Source organism: Ascaphus truei, chromosome 13 (genome assembly GCF_040206685.1).
Source record: "Ascaphus truei isolate aAscTru1 chromosome 13, aAscTru1.hap1, whole genome shotgun sequence".
NCBI lineage: Eukaryota > Metazoa > Chordata > Amphibia > Anura > Ascaphidae > Ascaphus > Ascaphus truei.
In genome coordinates, this window is record NC_134495.1 from 50666632 (window position 1) to 50684284 (window position 17653).

General features: G+C 43.0%; 1 protein-coding gene across 15 annotated transcripts in view; it reads left to right on the forward strand.

Annotated features, from left to right (window-relative positions):
* The window catches only part of LOC142465194 (uncharacterized), a 79462-nt gene that overhangs the window by 41550 nt on the left and 20259 nt on the right, over positions 1-17653 (forward strand). For 11 of the 15 annotated variants that reach the window (XR_012787820.1, XR_012787824.1, XR_012787826.1 and 8 more), the window contains one exon: positions 8555-16334. The gene's annotated coding sequence lies outside the window, so the exon portion shown is untranslated. Of the gene's footprint in view, positions 1-8410; positions 16335-17653 lie in introns of those variants that run through there. The other 4 variants (XR_012787817.1, XR_012787819.1, XR_012787814.1 and 1 more) reach the window with 4 other exon arrangements.

Sequence of the window (17653 nt, forward strand, 5' to 3'; positions counted from 1 at the left end):
CGAAGGGATCCCATGAATCCGGAAAATCTGCTCCGTAAAGATATCAGCAAGGGCGGGGGAGGTGGGTAATCCTTTAAGTGGAATGAAATGGGACATCTTCGAGAACCTGTCCACGACCACCAAGATAGTGTTCATTCCTCTGGACCTGGGCAACTCCACGATGAAGTCCATAGAAATGTGGGACCAGGGGCGGTCGGGAACTGGAAGGGGTAACAGAAAACCCTGAGGCTTTTGACGGAGAGTCTTGCTTTGAGCGCACGTGGGGCATGCGCGGGTAAACTCCAGAATATCTTGAGACATCCTTGGCCACCAGAAATTCCGACGAATGAGATCAGTAGTCTTCTTAAAACCTGGATGACCTGCAGATTTAGAGGAGTGACCCCAAGACAGGACCTCTGGAACAAATTTGGATGGTACAAAGAGTTTGTTGTCGGTAACAACCAAGTCCTTGGGAATGCGTCTCTGGGAGTGCAAAATCTTGTCAAGAATCTTGAAAGAAGACGTGGCGAGAATCCTCTCTTGTGGAAGGATAGTTTCCAAAGATTCCTCTGGCCTCTCTTCAGAAGAATGTATTCGGGAGAGTGCGTCTGCCTTTACGTTCTTGGTCCCGGGGATATAGGAAAGGTGAAAATCGAATCGAGAAAAAAAAAGAGCCCAACGAGCCTGTCGTGGACCAAGGCGTTGAGCGTACTCTATGTAAAGAAGGTTCTTGTGGTCCGTGAGAATAGTAAATGGCTCTTTCGACCCCTCTAGCAGGTGTCTCCACTCTTGAAGAGCCCTCTTCACGGCCAGAAGTTCCCTGTTACCCACGTCATAGTTCCTCTCGGCAGACGAGAATTTCGTGGAAAAATATGCACAGGGATGTAACTTATCTTGGGGCGTGGGTCTCTGGGAAAGAACGGCACCAGCACCGCAATCAGAAGCGTTGACCTCCAGGACGAAGGGAAGTTCGATGTTGGGATGACGGAGAATAGGTGCAGATATAAAGGCTTCCTTGAGTGTCTCGAAGGTGGAGATGGCCTCGGATGACCAAGCAGAAGGATCAGCTCCTTTTTTGGTGAGCGCAGTGAGGGGTGCCACAATGGTGGAAAAACTCCGTATAAACTTACGATAGTAATTAGCAAACCCTAAAAAACGTTGTATGGCCTTGAGAGAGTTGGGTCTTGGCCATTCAGTGACTGCTTGAAGTTTACCGGAGTCCATCATAAACCCCTCATCGGAAATTATATACCCCAGGAACGGAGTAGAGGTCTGATGAAAGGTGCACTTCTCCAGTTTGGCGTACAAATGGTGTCCACGGAGACGGGAAAGGACGTAGGAGGTGTGGCGTATATGGTCCTGGAGATCTTTGGAAAAAGTCAGGATATCATCCAAGTATACAATAACAAAAATATTGAGTACCTTACGAAAGACGTCGTTGATGAAATCCTGGAAGACAGCGGGAGCATTACATAAGCCGAAAGGCATTACCAGATATTCATAGTGTCCACTACGCGTGTTGAAGGCCGTCTTCCATTCATCCCCCTTCCTGATGCGCACCAGGTTATAGGCACCACGTAGATCCAACTTGCAAAAAATCTTGGCCCCCTGTAATTTATCGAACAGTTCGGTAATAAAGGGAAGGGGGTAACAATTTTTAATAGTGATGTGGTTTAAACCCCTATAGTCGATGTAAGGCCCCAACGACCCGTCCTTTTTCTTGACGAAGAAAAACCCAACCCCTGCTGGGGAATTGGAGTAACGAATAAAGCCTTTCTTGAGATTCTCCTGGATATATTCATCCATAGCGTGAGATTCTGGTAACGACAACGGGTAGGTCTTGGACTTGGGTAGGGAGTAACCTGGAACTAGATCGATCGGACAATCGTAAGTCCTGTGTGGCGGCAAGAGGTCTGACTGTACCTTATTGAAAACATCCCGGAATTGATGGTAAACGGAAGGTAGAATAACTTCGGGAACAGAGGTATTGGCCAGCAATTGATGAGTCTCGCCTGACCTCGGCCTCCAGGAAATGGGAGCAGAGGAAGTCCAGTCAATGAGAGGATTGTTAAGCTGTAGCCAAGGAAGACCAAGGGTGATGGGTATCCCAGGAGCGTGAATGGCATCGAGAACTAAGATCTCCTGACGCTGACGCTCTGAGCGGCGTACCTGGATACGTTGATCCACTCGGACAGCCAAATCAATGAGGACCTTCAATTGATCCGGCCAGGATTGGCGAGAGAGTTCATCCTTGATGGGATTTGCCAGGCCTTGCCAGAACACGGAGATGAGAGCCTCTTGTCCCCAGATAGTCTCGGCTACTAGAGTCCGGAATTCCAAAGCATACTGCGTCACCATTCGCCGTCCCTGAGTGATCTGGAGGAGAGAAACAGATGCCATCTCCCGACGAGCGGGAGAATCGAATACTTGTTGAAACTCGGCTTTAAATGCCGGGTAATCTTGGGTAAGGTCAGAACGTCGCTCCCAAACCGGGGAAGCCCAAGCCAGGGCGCTGCCAGTGAGGAGGTTATAAATGTAGGCTACCTTCTTGCGATCAGTATTGTAGAGATGGGGGGCCATTTCAAACTGCACCTCACACTGGTTTAGGAAACCCCTACAATCTTGCGGTTCACCTGCATAAGGCTTGGGGGGAGGAATCCTTACATCTGAGCTGCTAACTGCGCTTGCGGAGTGGGGGCTTACATCTGGCGGGGTCGCGGTCGGTACCCTGTCTGAGAGTACTGCGACCTGGCGTGTAAGTGCCACAATTTGATCCGCCATGGCCTGGTTTTGCTGAAGCAGATTGGAGAGAAACTGTTGAAGTTCGGTCTGGTCTGCGTCTTGTGGGTTCGACATAATGTTACGCCGGTGCTGCCCGCAGACCAGACCCGTCCCCTGAGCTGAAGGGGGTAGTGGTAATACATGCACCCGCAGCAAAGGGAGCGTGTCCGGAGTGTGGTATGAAGCGTTGCCAGGCCAGGTGTAGTAAGGTAGACAATACTTGCCGGTACCGGTTGTAGAGATAGAGAGAATGATGCCTTGCCGAAGTCAGGGAGTGGAGAGTGGAGATAGATCATAGTCCAAGCCGTGTTCAAGGGGTTACCAGAGGAAGCGTTGTCCAAGGAGTGCCGAGATCGAGAGCCAGAGGGGGTAGTCGTACGAGCTGCGTCAGAACCTGGGAAAACACTGAGAGAATCCAGAAGTATTTCCATACAGAGACTATGTCGAGCAAAGACTGAGAGCAGAGAGGAGCTAGATAAAGCAGGAAGGTCCAATTAGGAACGGAGGCGGGACAGGAAGAGCTACAGGGAGACACTGCAGCTTGGTGCAGGCATAACAGGCCAGGTGAGTCTTGATAGTAACCTGAGTATGCCCGTGCAGTGTGCGGGGGCGGAGCCTGAGGTCCGAGGGACGGGAATAAGAGTGTGCAGACTGAGCGTGCTCCGTAACTCGTGTACGCGTGTGAACCGAGCCAGTGGATGGTGCAGGTGTGCGTGCAGGAGGGCGTGGGCACGCCCGGTGCTGAGCAGAGGAATCGCCGAGGGGAGTGATCCCGCGACGGCGGCAGGGGCAAGGAGCCGTGGAGGCTGGTAAGGCAGGATTGTTTTGTGTGTCCAGGGACTCCCTGCGGGGAGGGAGTGCTCTGTGTGGGGAGCGAGGAGAACACCGATTCCTGACAGGCAGGCACTTTTGGAGACCACAGACCAAGATGAGTTGAAATACCAGCCAGTGGCTAGGCACTTTGAAAATCTGAAACACAGCCTGGCCACGTTCCGTTGCATGCCGATCGCACAGGCACGTGTTTCAAACAGGGGCGGCAATAGGAACAAACTGTTATTGCAAATGGAAGCAAGACTCATATATAATCTTAATACGGTGACCCCAAAGGGTCTTAATGAGGACCTTAATTTGGGATGTTTTCTATAATTGGCCTTTTTTATAATTGGCCTTTCAGATACTGTAGTTCTGCTGTTCCTTACTGCATGCACATGAAACGTACCGTGCGCTGCTGCTGCTGCTGCTGCTGCTGGGACTTGACCCAGAAGCGACAGTCTGTGCTGGTAGTCTGGTCTCCTGCCTGTGAAGTCTCATTTCAAGCATTAAAGACTGCACTAGCCAGCGCTCCTATACTTGCTGCTCCAGACTATGCAAAAAAGTTCCTGGTGCAGACTGATCCCTCAGACTTTGGCATTGGTGCTGTACTCAGCCAAGTGGGGGAGGAGGGCGATGAGCACCCGGTAGTATATCTAAGCCGCAAACTGCTGCCCAGGGAGGTGGCATATGCCACCATTGAGAAGGAGTGTCTGGCCATAGTGTGGGCTCTAAAGAAGTTACAGCCTTATTTGTATGGCAGACATTTCACAGTAATAACTGACCACAATCCTTTGAGTTGGTTACAGAGGGTGTCGGGGGAAAATGCTAAACTTTTGCGCTGAAATCTTGCCTTACAGGAGTGGAACTTCACCATCCAGCACAAGAAGGGAAGTGAGCATGATAATGCTGATGGCCTTTCCTGCCAGGACAGCCCTCAGGACTTACTAACTTCAAGAGCTGGCAGGTCAGCCCAGCCACCGGACGGAGTGGTCAGGGCAGTCACTGCATCTTGAGTGGGGGAGGTGTGATGGGGATGAAAGGGTTAATACCTGATTTGCCATGCATTACTGTTGTTGCCCTGTCCCCGCCATTTTTATTCCCCATTTGCAGGCCATTCTCTGTCTGCGAGGGTAAAAGACAAGATGCATTGCTTGCCATACCCTCTAACCAACACATGATAGCAGATCTTAAATGTAAGGCAGGATGTATTTTTTTGTAAGTCCAAGCAGGAATTACTTGGACCTCCAGCTGTGATATGGGTGAATGAGCTTCGGTATTTTTATGACCAAGCCTCAAAGGGTTGTAATTATTTTTATGATGGAGCCTCAAAAGGCTCCCACAGATTTAGAGTCCCCCTGTCTAAAAGAGTGTCAATTATGAAAAGACCCAGAGACCCATAATGTATACAATACTGGCATACTGATGCACAGCAGATGTCAGGCTATTGACACCTTTAAGACAGAGACCAGACACAGTGGCCCCAAGAAATGGGTGTAGCCCAGGTATGCTAAGTGGCATTTGCGTCAACCTGACCCATGCGCCCTGCCCACCGGACAGCCCTTTTGACCGGTCCTATGAATTGTGGGTCACTTGGCTATTCGTGGGGTTTTTTGTTCCCACGAGGGGATTGGATCCACATGTTAAAGATAGCTTTGGCCAGTCTATAACTGTGGCTCCCCAGGTATTTCCCAGTGTGATTCCTGAATTTTAATCCATGATGTAAAGATGCAAGACTTTGTTCCAGTACAGCAGCAACCAGTCCAGGAGTGAAGGGGTTAACAACCACATAACCACAGGACTTTTAAAACCAAGGCTGCATTTCTTGCACTGGCAAGCAAAGGACAATTTCTTTCGTTCCAAGGACAATTTAGTTCTCTTATCCCAGTGAGTGTTGTTTTAAGTGTATTCTGCAGATGTCGTGTGTTTGTCTATTAAGGAAATAAATCACAATTTATTTTGCAACTTGTTCTGTTCAATCAAGTACCCAGAAATATAAATGTGTTGATAAAAGTTGGTGTCATCGTGACATGCAGTCATTGTTTGTATTATCTTCCTGCCTTTTGTCTCAGTCTCTCTGTGTGTGACTCTGGGATATAGGGTATTGTAGGGTAGTAGTATGTACAGATATTAGACACGGCGTGACTAAATTGTTTTTAGTTTTCTTTGTGTAAATATGTATATCTCTCGTGTGTTCACATATCCCTTTCCTTTTGTGTTAGTATGGATGGTTTCTATGTTACACTGTTATGTTTGATGAGCCTTGTCCCATAGGATTGATCCAGTTTATTTATGTGCTGTAAGGGGTATTTTGGCTACATTACCAGTTGTTATTTATGGGAAGCATTGCTCCCTTTTTTTTCTCCCCATAGTTTGCTATATCATTATCTCCATTTTTTGGTGTGATTGGTGCTTTGTTGCTGCCTGTATAGACAGCCTATGGCTGTCCTTCACTCTTTCTGCATGCCCCATTGACTTTAGCTTGGGAATGGGCAGGTATGCCATCTTGTGGTCGTTCTGGCAGGCAGACAGGCTGCAAGACTGACCTAACTATAGGGTAGATATATAGTAGCAGTGAATGAAGGCAGATCAGTGAGGTCATTACCTTCACAGACACCCCCTCCAAGATGGCGACGGCTCATTATACACACCTGGCAGGTGATTTTTGCAGAGATTTTTATTGTAGGTAATGTGAGTCAGGTGTGTTTGTCACATGTGGTGAGGGTATTATGCTTGTCTGTCAGTTTGTCATTGCACCCCCTTGAGAGAGGTCCTATTCCAGGACCGAAACGTCGGATTGGGTGATTTATCTTTTCTATTCAGATGCCCAATACAGATTTTCATTATTACTGAACCGAGTGCAGTCTTTCTTTACCGGACGAGAGAATGGTAATGTTGTATTTCTATTATTTGAGACTAGCACCTGTCTATATGAACCAGTACATTGAGTGCAAGCTGTGATGTTTGTTTTTATATATATATATATATATATATATATATATATATATATATATATGTATATATATATATATATATATATATATATATCACAACAAAAGAAGAAATATATTAGCGCCAACCTATCACTATATAAAATCTCTATAGAGTAAAAATATAAATAAAAGTGAAATGGAAAATGTTATTACAAATAAAAGTAAAAAACCTATGCTAAGCACAGTGGATGTAGTAAAAATTTTTGACTGTGAGGTCTGGCGCTTAGCTGGGAGGTCTGGGTTGAACGATTTATTTCGTTCCCTCCTTGTGGGTGCCATTACACCACAGTGGCTCAGTATTTCTACATTTATATTTGTATACCAAATCATTTTCACATTTACATTATTCATATGGGTACCATTGACTTTGCTTGCGTGATCACCATTGGTCTAGTATCCTTCATTATTTAGACATTATCTCATTATATTTTTTTTGTTTTGTTTTTTTCTCCATTTGTACTTTTATTTTTATGTTTATTTTTATTTTCATTTTCACTTTTAGTTTTTTTTTTTTTAATTTTTTAATTTCATTTTTATGTCTTTTTTTTTTTTTTCCTTTTACCTACATTATATATATGTCTACCCCTTTTTTTTTTTGTTGTTCTGTTAGCTTTTTGGTCTCATGTTTCCTTACCCGGGTCCCTCTGGGTCTCTTTAGCACCTATGTTGTCTCCTCCTATATTTAGTTGTTATATAGCTATCTCTCTATACTTAGGGTATTGTTCACCACATATTGACATCTGTTTACTGTATTATACGTATTATATATATGTTACTATGCAAGTCAACTACCTATGACATCTATATACTCTGATAGTCGCGACGTGAGCGAGCCTATCCCAGAGATGATGGGTCTCCCTGGTGGTGCTTCCATGTTTTTATGTATTTTAGGTAGAAAGTAGAATATCGGCATAACTGGGAACTTGACATTAAGATAGTCATATTCTTTCTCATTTAGAACTCCTGTCGTCCTGCCTTTATCTAGCAGAGTGAGGAATTCTGTACAGAATTCTTTATGCGGATTCGTCTTTAGACGTGCATAGGTGACGTCGTCAGTATCCTCTCTGCTTCTCCTTTATAGTAAACAGTGTCCATAATGACTACCCCTCCCCCCTTGTCTGCTTGTTAGGGAAGCTCAAACGTAGTGAAATCCTTAAAACGAATCCACCAAAGCCCAAAGAGGAGTTCAGCATAGCTTTTTTAACACAGTACAGCCAAGATGCAGGAAGCATACAACAAATTCTGAATAAACACTGGCATCTCCTACAAGGAGACCCCACTCTGAAGGATTATCTTCCAGGGAAGCCGAAAGTCATCTATAAGAGGGCTGACAATATCAAAAGAAGGTTAGCACCAAGCCTTTTTAGGCCAGAAAATAGTGTAACAGGCCATGATCCCAACTGGCTACAAAAAGTAAAAGGTTTCCATAGATGTAATTCTTGCAAAGCATGCAAACAGGGAACCAAAGAAAAAATTCAGTTCATCTCTAAAATAACAGGAGAACAGTTTAAAATCACCAGTTTTATCAACTGTAAATCAGAATTCGTAGTTTACCTTTTAAATTGCCCCTGTGGACTCCAGTATGTAAGACGTACCAGTAGACCACTACGGGTACGCATTCTGGAACACCTAGGGAACATTAGACGCAAATAAATGACACATAGCGTCTCAAAGCATTTTGCACTGCATCACCAAGGAGACCCATCAGGCCTTGAATTTAGGGGCATCGAAGTAGTCCCCCCTCATTGGAGGGGAGGGGACAGACTGACATCTCTATCGCGAAAAGAAACTTTTTGGATATATAAACTGAAAAGCCTGGCACCCGCAGGCCTTAACCTAGATATAGACATTGCAGCCTTTCTTTGAACACACATTGATCTGTTTCCATTTCCCCCTTTTTAAAAGTCATTTTTAAGAGTCATTTTAAAAAAAATCATTCCAGAAGCATGTCCAAACACACACTGATTCCTCTCCCATCCCATTTCGTATAGGGGAGTGCGTATCGTATATGAATTCACCTTGAACCTGCCCTCGAGGACCAAAAGTGATGCACATCATCGGGACAACTAATGAACTCACTCTGTATGAAACTGCAAGCAGATTTGAAGTTAGAAACTAGCAACGAATAACCTTGAACATCTTTTAAGTTTCACAGACTTACTATTAGAAATGACAATGTCAATGCAATTTCCACACACAGCCACAACGTGGCACCATGTTTTAAACCATGATAAAGTTTTTATCAAAGTTTTTATCAGACTGCAAATCATCTAAGTGTGAAGTGAAACACGGAGTTACTCCAGCTATCTGAATGAGCACTCCAATATTTGTTTTTTGATCTACTATTTCCTAAGAGCTATGCGATCCATTAAATGATGTCTAGTTAGCTGAACGAGCACTCCAGGGTTCTCCATCCTAAGGATTGAGCCACATTAGGTTTTAACTGTGTACAGTATGTATACTTATTCTTGCTCTTCCAAGGAAGGAAAGGTTTTTAGATGTTCCCTGAATCATTTCAAATGTGCCTGCCAAATCATTAGGTTCTAAACCCTTTCTCCCTATTTTTAAAATACCTTTCTAATACACCACTCTTTATAACCATTCTAAATGTGTTTTGTACAAATGTAGGGCATACTGCCCACAGTAAGAAATATGATTTTGCAATGTCAAGGTAGAATGTAATTTTCACGTTTGGCCACATGGTGGCACCATTGTATCACGAATGGCAAGATTCTAACTAATAGCAAAAAAAGTTTAAAAGAAGTGACTCACGGAGGATTTTAATGGTTCCTAACATTGTGATTATTTTGAAAATACTGTTCCCACCAGATAGTCGCGCAATTGAAAGAAAAACTAAGCCTGTTTGAACACCCATTTTTAATTAGTGCTGGGTAAAGATTATTTTCATTATGCAATTTCTACTATGCAATTTTTATTATGCAATCTCTTCTTACAAAGTTGAAATCCACCATCCGGTTACCATAAATACTAAGGGCTAATAACGGCAACACTTATAAAGACATAAAATAGTCATTTTTACTCCGTTTGAATTTTAATCAGAAACAGGTGATCAACCAATTAACTAAAGGGGGATACCTATATATACAGCACACAATGAGCATCCGGCAGGAACCCGACGAAGCTTATTGCGAAACATGTTGTTCCCTGCCGGAGCTCATTGAGAGAGGGACCCAGCACACTACAGGACATCCGGTGCAGATCCCCTCTTCCGGTTCCACTGCCGGACGCGCCAGTGGGAACAAGAACGGAGGAGGAGACCGTACAGGAGTGTACCGAGCGGCTGAGGCTGGGCCATTTTATCTGACATCAAGTGTGAGTGTAGTCCTTGTGTTTGCTTTATTTCATTTCATTGTCTCTTATTTTATTGTATTTCATTGTGTTATGGTTCACCACATGTTTGCATTTCATATGCTTATGTCTCCACTGTATACCCATTAAAGACCTTTTTTATTGTTGTTAACCCTTGTTGGCATACACTCCTTTTGGTCATCTGGGAAACGGGGAGAGGAGACACTCACACACTACACCCATCGGGGGATAATTCTGCTGAGACAACCCAGACACCATCCATACAGGACATCACCCTCTGAGGACAAGGACTCACATCAGGCCGTGTGAGTTTTATGTATATTGAGACTCCAGCATATGAGTCTGTAATCAATCCACTACAGTCAGCGTTGAGGGAGAGACACCACACAAGCCCGTGTGAGTCACTGAATCCATAATTTTATGTATTCTTTGATTAGTTAAAGTGGAAAACCAATTATCAACCCCTCCAGCATTATCCTCCTCCTTGCTTCCACACCCTGCCCTTACCCCCTCCCCCTTTCCCCACCCACCCCCACCCCCCCCTCTTCCCCCATCCCCCACATGTGTATCTAATACACTGAGATTTTAATTCTTTTTTATTTCATTCGGTTCCATCGACATTGGGAGGCCCATGAGGTTTGCGCTGACTATCTTCACACTACAACTGCCACGCTAAGAAGGAGACGGGATTCCCTTCTCCGAAGTCAAGCAGCAACCAGGAAATCATCAAAAAAGGGCCAGTATATATTTTTATATACTCTTTTACACTTCGTACACAATCACATATCTATATTCCAATTTATTTGAATAGCTTAGACGTTGCAGCACTTTCTCCGCCACAAATCCTAGGGAGCGCCCCAGTTCAAACAACCTCCAGGCTTTTCTAATCCCATCCTGGTGGCAGCACCCCACACAGACAATCTCAATATGGAAGAAGCAGCCATAGAGATAGAAGATTCGGTCGAAATCAAGGAGAGTGTGTTCACAAAAAGAATTTTCAGAAGTAATAACATAGAAAACAAAATGAGGGAAATTGAGTCAGCGGAGATGGGAGATATAGAAACAATAAACAACGAATTCGACAAACTTGAGAATTTACTCAAGAAAGAGACCAAGAAGGTCTGGGACAAAGTCTACCTAGAAAAATACTTAGCCATTAAACGTATCCCTAGGGGTTTACGGTTTGATAAAAAATCATCTTTCAATTTAGCAGACATAGAATATAATGTCCAATGGGAGGAAGCGATGGATGCTTGTTCATTCAGCTTAATGAAACTTATCGTCAAACACCATACAAAGACCCTATTAGAAATTGATCAAGAAGTAACATTAATTCAGAGAAGACTAGAAATCTCCACAGATAATCCCACTTTCCTAACTAGGGACAAAAAACTAGCGGATGAAATAGACGCCATAGAAAAAAACCTAATAGAGTCTAAGAATAAAAAATTTAGACGAGATGAAGAAGACTATGTAGTGGGGTCCAACCCCAGGTGGCAAAAGGTCACATTGGTCCCACCTAGCACACCAAGGGATAGGAAAATGTTTGAATATAGGAGTAGGGAAGGTAGCACCAAACACCAAAATTCAAGACCTAACATATCAAGCTATCCAACAAATCCAGATAGATATAAGAACTATCCAAAATATGAAAACAACAAAAGTGTTGCATTTAATACTGAGGCTAGACAAAATCCAACTAGACGCCAGGAAGCGGACACCCTAGTAACACCCAGAGAAAATAAGACCCACACAATCAAAGACGCAGCAAGTCACAAAAGGGATGAGACCAAGAAAAATGATAGAGACAGAGAGGATCAGGGAGAGAGCCACAATTACTATTCTAAAGCAAAGGAGTATCAGGAAAGGTATCATACAACTAAGCCAGCCACATACAATTACAGAGCAAGATCACCACTTGAACGTCGTGACAACAGGTATGAAAGAGAACGGAGCAGGGATAGGGACCCTAGATCACCCTACAAACATTATGGGTCCAATCGAGAATATAGAGAGAGACGCTATGAGAGAGAAGAGAGCCAAAGGAGACACTACCGGTCACCCCACAAACACCAGAGGGAACAAAGCCAAAGAAGGGAACGCAGATCCCCCTATAGGGAACAGAGGGCAACACACAGGGAACGACAGGACAAGGAGCAGGGCTATGGGAGAGAGCAAAGATCACCCCGACCACACGCAGGGCATTTTTTAGAACAGGCCCATACAACAAAACCTCCACCCTTAGCCACTCAGAATCGCTTCCTAGTGTTAGAAGACCAGAAGGAAATAGAAACACCAAATACAAAACTCAGAAAAAGACCACACGAGGAAAGCGGGGAGGACGAAGGACACAGAAAAAGAGCAGCGATCTAAATAACATATTCAACCTGAGTAAAAAAGAACTTAATATAGATGAATATAACCTAATAAAAAAGGGGTTAAATTTCGCTCCAGTCGCAAAGGCGAATAGCTTCAATCTGTATATAGACGCACACAAGTATATTAGACAGCTTACACTCAAGAAATTCTTCATCTCAAAAGATGCACAAACCAGGGAGATAGTGAGCAGTAATGCTAATTTGAACATAGAGAGTGATGAGTTCAAACATTCCAACCTCAAAAATAAGTCTAAATTCTATCCTAGTTGGGCGAAAGGCCATAATCTTGAAGTATTCGATCAGAAAATACAGGAGGATTTTGACAGACTGACCTCGAATACGACTAAGCTAACAAAAAATAATCTAACACTTAAAGAAAAAATCGCTCTACAAAACTTAGAAAAAGATAAGGGAATCACATTCAAACAAGCAGACAAGGGGGGAGGGGTAGTCATTATGGACACTGTTTACTATAAAGGAGAAGCAGAGAGGATACTGTCTGACGACGTCACCTATGCACGTCTAAAGACGAATCCGCATAAAGAATTCTGTACAGAATTCCTCACTCTGCTAGATAAAGGCAGGACGACAGGAGTTCTAAATAAGAAAGAATATGACTATCTTAATGTCAAGTTCCCAGTTATGCCGATATTCTACTTTCTACCTAAAATACATAAAAACATGGAAGCACCACCAGGGAGACCCATCATCTCTGGGATAGGCTCGCTCACGTCGCGACTATCAGAGTATATAGATGGCTTCCTGCAACCATATGTTGCGGAGATGCGGTCTTACCTTAGAGATACCACGCAAATTCTTAATATATTGGAACAGATAGTCTGGCAAGAAGACTATAAAATGTGCACTTGTGACGTAACTTCATTATACACATCCATAAAGCATGATGATGGAATCGAAGCCATCAATAGGACAATAACAAGCGATAAAACGGTTAAAATAGAACAGCAACGCTTTATTTTAGAAAGTATCAATTTTATTCTTAAACACAACCTTTTTAATTTCGATGGAACCTACTTTTTACAAAAATGTGGTACAGCGATGGGTACGAAATTCGCACCAAGTTATGCCAACTTGTTAATGGACAATTGGGAGACCGACACCATCTGGTCGGACCATGATTATGGTGCGGATCTCGTCCTGTGGCGAAGATACATCGATGATGTGTTCTTCATCTGGAAAGGCAGTAGCGAAAACTTGAATCACTTCTTAAATTACATTAACAATAATGAGAGAAATTTGGCTTTCACGTCGTGTATAGGAATTAACTCAGTAGACTTCTTAGATCTAACAATCTATATAGAAGACAATACACTTAAGACCAAAACTTTCTTCAAAACAGTAGACTGTAACAATTACTTACTCAACACCAGTTGCCACCACAAAAATTGGTTAAAGAACATACCCCCAGGACAGTTTCGCAGAATTAGGAGAAACTGTAGCGATGATAATGTCTATAGGGAGCAATCCAATATACTTAAAAACCGCTTCATTGCTAAAAACTATGATAACGACAAAATGGATATAGCAATAAGAGATGTAGGGAAGCTCAAACGTAGTGAAATCCTTAAAACGAATCCACCAAAGCCCAAAGAGGAGTTCAGCATAGCTTTTTTTAACACAGTACAGCCAAGATGCAGGAAGCATACAACAAATTCTGAATAAACACTGGCATCTCCTACAAGGAGACCCCACTCTGAAGGATTATCTTCCAGGGAAGCCGAAAGTCATCTATAAGAGGGCTGACAATATCAAAAGAAGGTTAGCACCAAGCCTTTTTAGGCCAGAAAATAGTGTAACAGGCCATGATCCCAACTGGCTACAAAAAGTAAAAGGTTTCCATAGATGTAATTCTTGCAAAGCATGCAAACAGGGAACTAAAGAAAAAATTCAGTTCATCTCTAAAATAACAGGAGAACAGTTTAAAATCACCAGTTTTATCAACTGTAAATCAGAATTCGTAGTTTACCTTTTAAATTGCCCCTGTGGACTCCAGTATGTAGGACGTACCAGTAGACCACTACGGGTACGCATTCTGGAACACCTAGGGAACATTAGACGCAAATTAATGACACATAGCGTCTCAAAGCATTTTGCACTGCATCACCAAGGAGACCCATCAGGCCTTGAATTTAGGGGCATCGAAGTAGTCCCCCCTCATTGAAGGGGAGGGGACAGACTGACATCTCTATCGCGAAAAGAAACTTTTTGGATATATAAACTGAAAAGCCTGGCACCCGCAGGCCTTAACGTAGATATAGACATTGCAGCCTTTCTTTGAACACACATTGATCTGTTTCCATTTCCCCCTTTTTAAAAGTCATTTTTAAGAGTCATTTTAAAAAAAATCATTCCAGAAGCATGTCCAAACACACACTGATTCCTCTCCCATCCCATTTCGTATAGGGGAGTGCGTATCGTATATGAATTCACCTTGAACCTGCCCTCGAGGACCAAAAGTGATGCACATCATCGGGACAACTAATGAACTCACTCTGTATGAAACTGCAAGCAGATTTGAAGTTAGAAACTAGCAACGAATAACCTTGAACATCTTTTAAGTTTCACAGACTTACTATTAGAAATGACAATGTCAATGCAATTTCCACACACAGCCACAACGTGGCACCATGTTTTAAACCATGATAAAGTTTTTATCAAAGTTTTTATCAGACTGCAAATCATCTAAGTGTGAAGTGAAACACGGAGTTACTCCAGCTATCTGAATGAGCACTCCAATATTTGGTTTTTGATCTACTATTTCCTAAGAGCTATGCGATCCATTAAATGATGTCTAGTTAGCTGAACGAGCACTCCGGGGTTCTCCATCCTAAGGATTGAGCCACATTAGGTTTTAACTGTGTATGTATACTTATTCTTGCTCTTCCAAGGAAGGAAAGGTTTTTAGATGTTCCCTGAATCATTTCAAATGTGCCTGTCAAATCATTAGGTTCTAAACCCTTTCTCCCTATTTTTAAAATACCTTTCTAATACACCACTCTTTATAACCATTCTAAATGTGTTTTGTACAAATGTAGGGCATACTGCCCACAGTAAGAAATATGATTTTGCAATGTCAAGGTAGAATGTAATTTTCACGTTTGGCCACATGGTGGCACTATTGTATCACGAATGGCAAGATTCTAACTAATAGCAAAAAAAGTTTAAAAGAAGTGACTCACGGAGGATTTTAATGGTTCCTAACATTGTGATTATTTTGAAAATACTGTTCCCACCAGATAGTCGCGCAATTGAAAGAAAAACTAAGCCTGTTTGAACACCCATTTTTAATTAGTGCAGGGTAAAGATTATTTTCATTATGCAATTTCTACTATGCAATTTTTATTATGCAATCTCTTCTTACAAAGTTGAAATCCACCATCCGGTTACCATAAATACTAAGGGCTAATAACGGCAACACTTATAAAGACATAAAATAGTCATTTTTACTCCGTTTGAATTTTAATCAGAAACAGGTGATCAACCAATTAACTAAAGGGGGATACCTATATATACAGCACACAATGAGCATCCGGCAGGAACCCGACGAAGCTTATTGCGAAACATGTTGTTCCCTGCCGGAGCTCATTGAGAGAGGGACCCAGCACACTACAGGACATCCGGTGCAGATCCCCTCTTCCGGTTCCGCTGCCGGACGCGCCAGTGGGAGCAAGAACGGAGGAGGAGACCGTGCAGGAGTGTACCGAGCGGCTGAGGCTGGGCCATTTTATCTGACATCAAGTGTGAGTGTAGTCCTTGTGTTTGCTTTATTTCATTTCATTGTGTCTTATTTTATTGTATTTCATTGTGTTATGGTTCACCACATGTTTGCATTTCATATGCTTATGTCTCCACTGTATACCCATTAAAGACCTTTTTTATTGTTGTTAACCCTTGTTGGCATACACTCCTTTTGGTCATCTGGGAAACGGGGAGAGGAGACACTCACACACTACACCCATCGGGGGATAATTCTGCTGAGACAACCCAGACACCATCCATACAGGACATCACCCTCTGAGGACAAGGACTCACATCAGGCCGTGTGAGTTTTATGTATATTGAGACTCCAGCATATGAGTCTGTAATAAATCCACTACAGTCAGCGTTGAGGGAGAGACACCACACAAGCCCGTGTGAGTCACTGAATCCATAATTTTATGTATTCTTTGATTAGTTAAAGTGGAAAACCAATTATCAACCCCTCCAGCATTATCCTCCTCCTTCCTTCCACCCCCTACCCTTACCCCCCTCCCCCTTTCCCCACCCACCCCCCCACCCTCTTCCCCCATCCCCCACATGTGTATCTAATACACTGAGATTTTAATTCTTTTTTATTTCATTCGGTTCCATCGACATCAGCTATGGTAATGAAGCAGCATTTCTGTATTTTTAATAAAATTTTCTGGCCCAGGGAACCCGCTAAATAGCCGTTAAGTTAAAGAACGATTCTTTATTGATGTGTGTGTTTTATTTATACTGTACATGCGCAGAGAGAGCAGCGGTTCTCTCTCTGCTGCAAAAACATCTCGCCCCCGCCGGCCTATAGTATCATTGATGTGCATATACAGTACTGTATGTGTATGTTAGGGGTTATAGGGGTTGTTGTTATACAGTATATATATATATATATACATATACATATAAATACTGCATTACAATTCATGAATTTATGCCATCTGGCAGACACGCGAAGCATTGCAGCCTAGTAAATCCTGAACAATTATCAATTAACACATCAACCGCGCGTCAGCCGTGTAATGCGCCTGGCTGGGAAGGCAAAAGGAGCCCGGCATGCTCCGGGTGAACAGAGTCGCATTCCAGGAACATGCCAGGTGCATGCCAGTGATTAGTAAGAATAAAAGCTGCCGCAGCAGTACATTTAAAGAAACCCTTTGGTTTGTCTCCTAGCCAGGTTTTCTTAGGTTCGGATTGGTAGTGACTACGTACAAGTCGATTTTTTACATTTCTGCTGCGTCTGCAACACATACTTGGTGTTTTTGGAAGTATTTTCTTAAGGTCAATATCCTCCAGAAGAATATGCCAAAACTGGTTTAGAATACGTCTAACTTCCTGCCATTGGCTGCTGTATTTGCCAATAAAGCGTATGGTGTTGTCTTCGTGTGTCGCTTTATTTTGTACGAGTAGTTCTGTTCTCACTGATGTCAGTGCTCTATAATAGGCATTTTTGATCACCTTGTTGGAGTAGCCCTTTTCCCTAAATCTTGATGTCATATCTTTTGATTGGGATTTAAATTCCGTTAGGGAAGAGCAATTACGTCTTAATCGTAAGAACTGACCAATGGGTATGTTGTCTACAATATGCCTTGGGTGATGGCTTGTAGCCATTAACAGTGTGTTGGT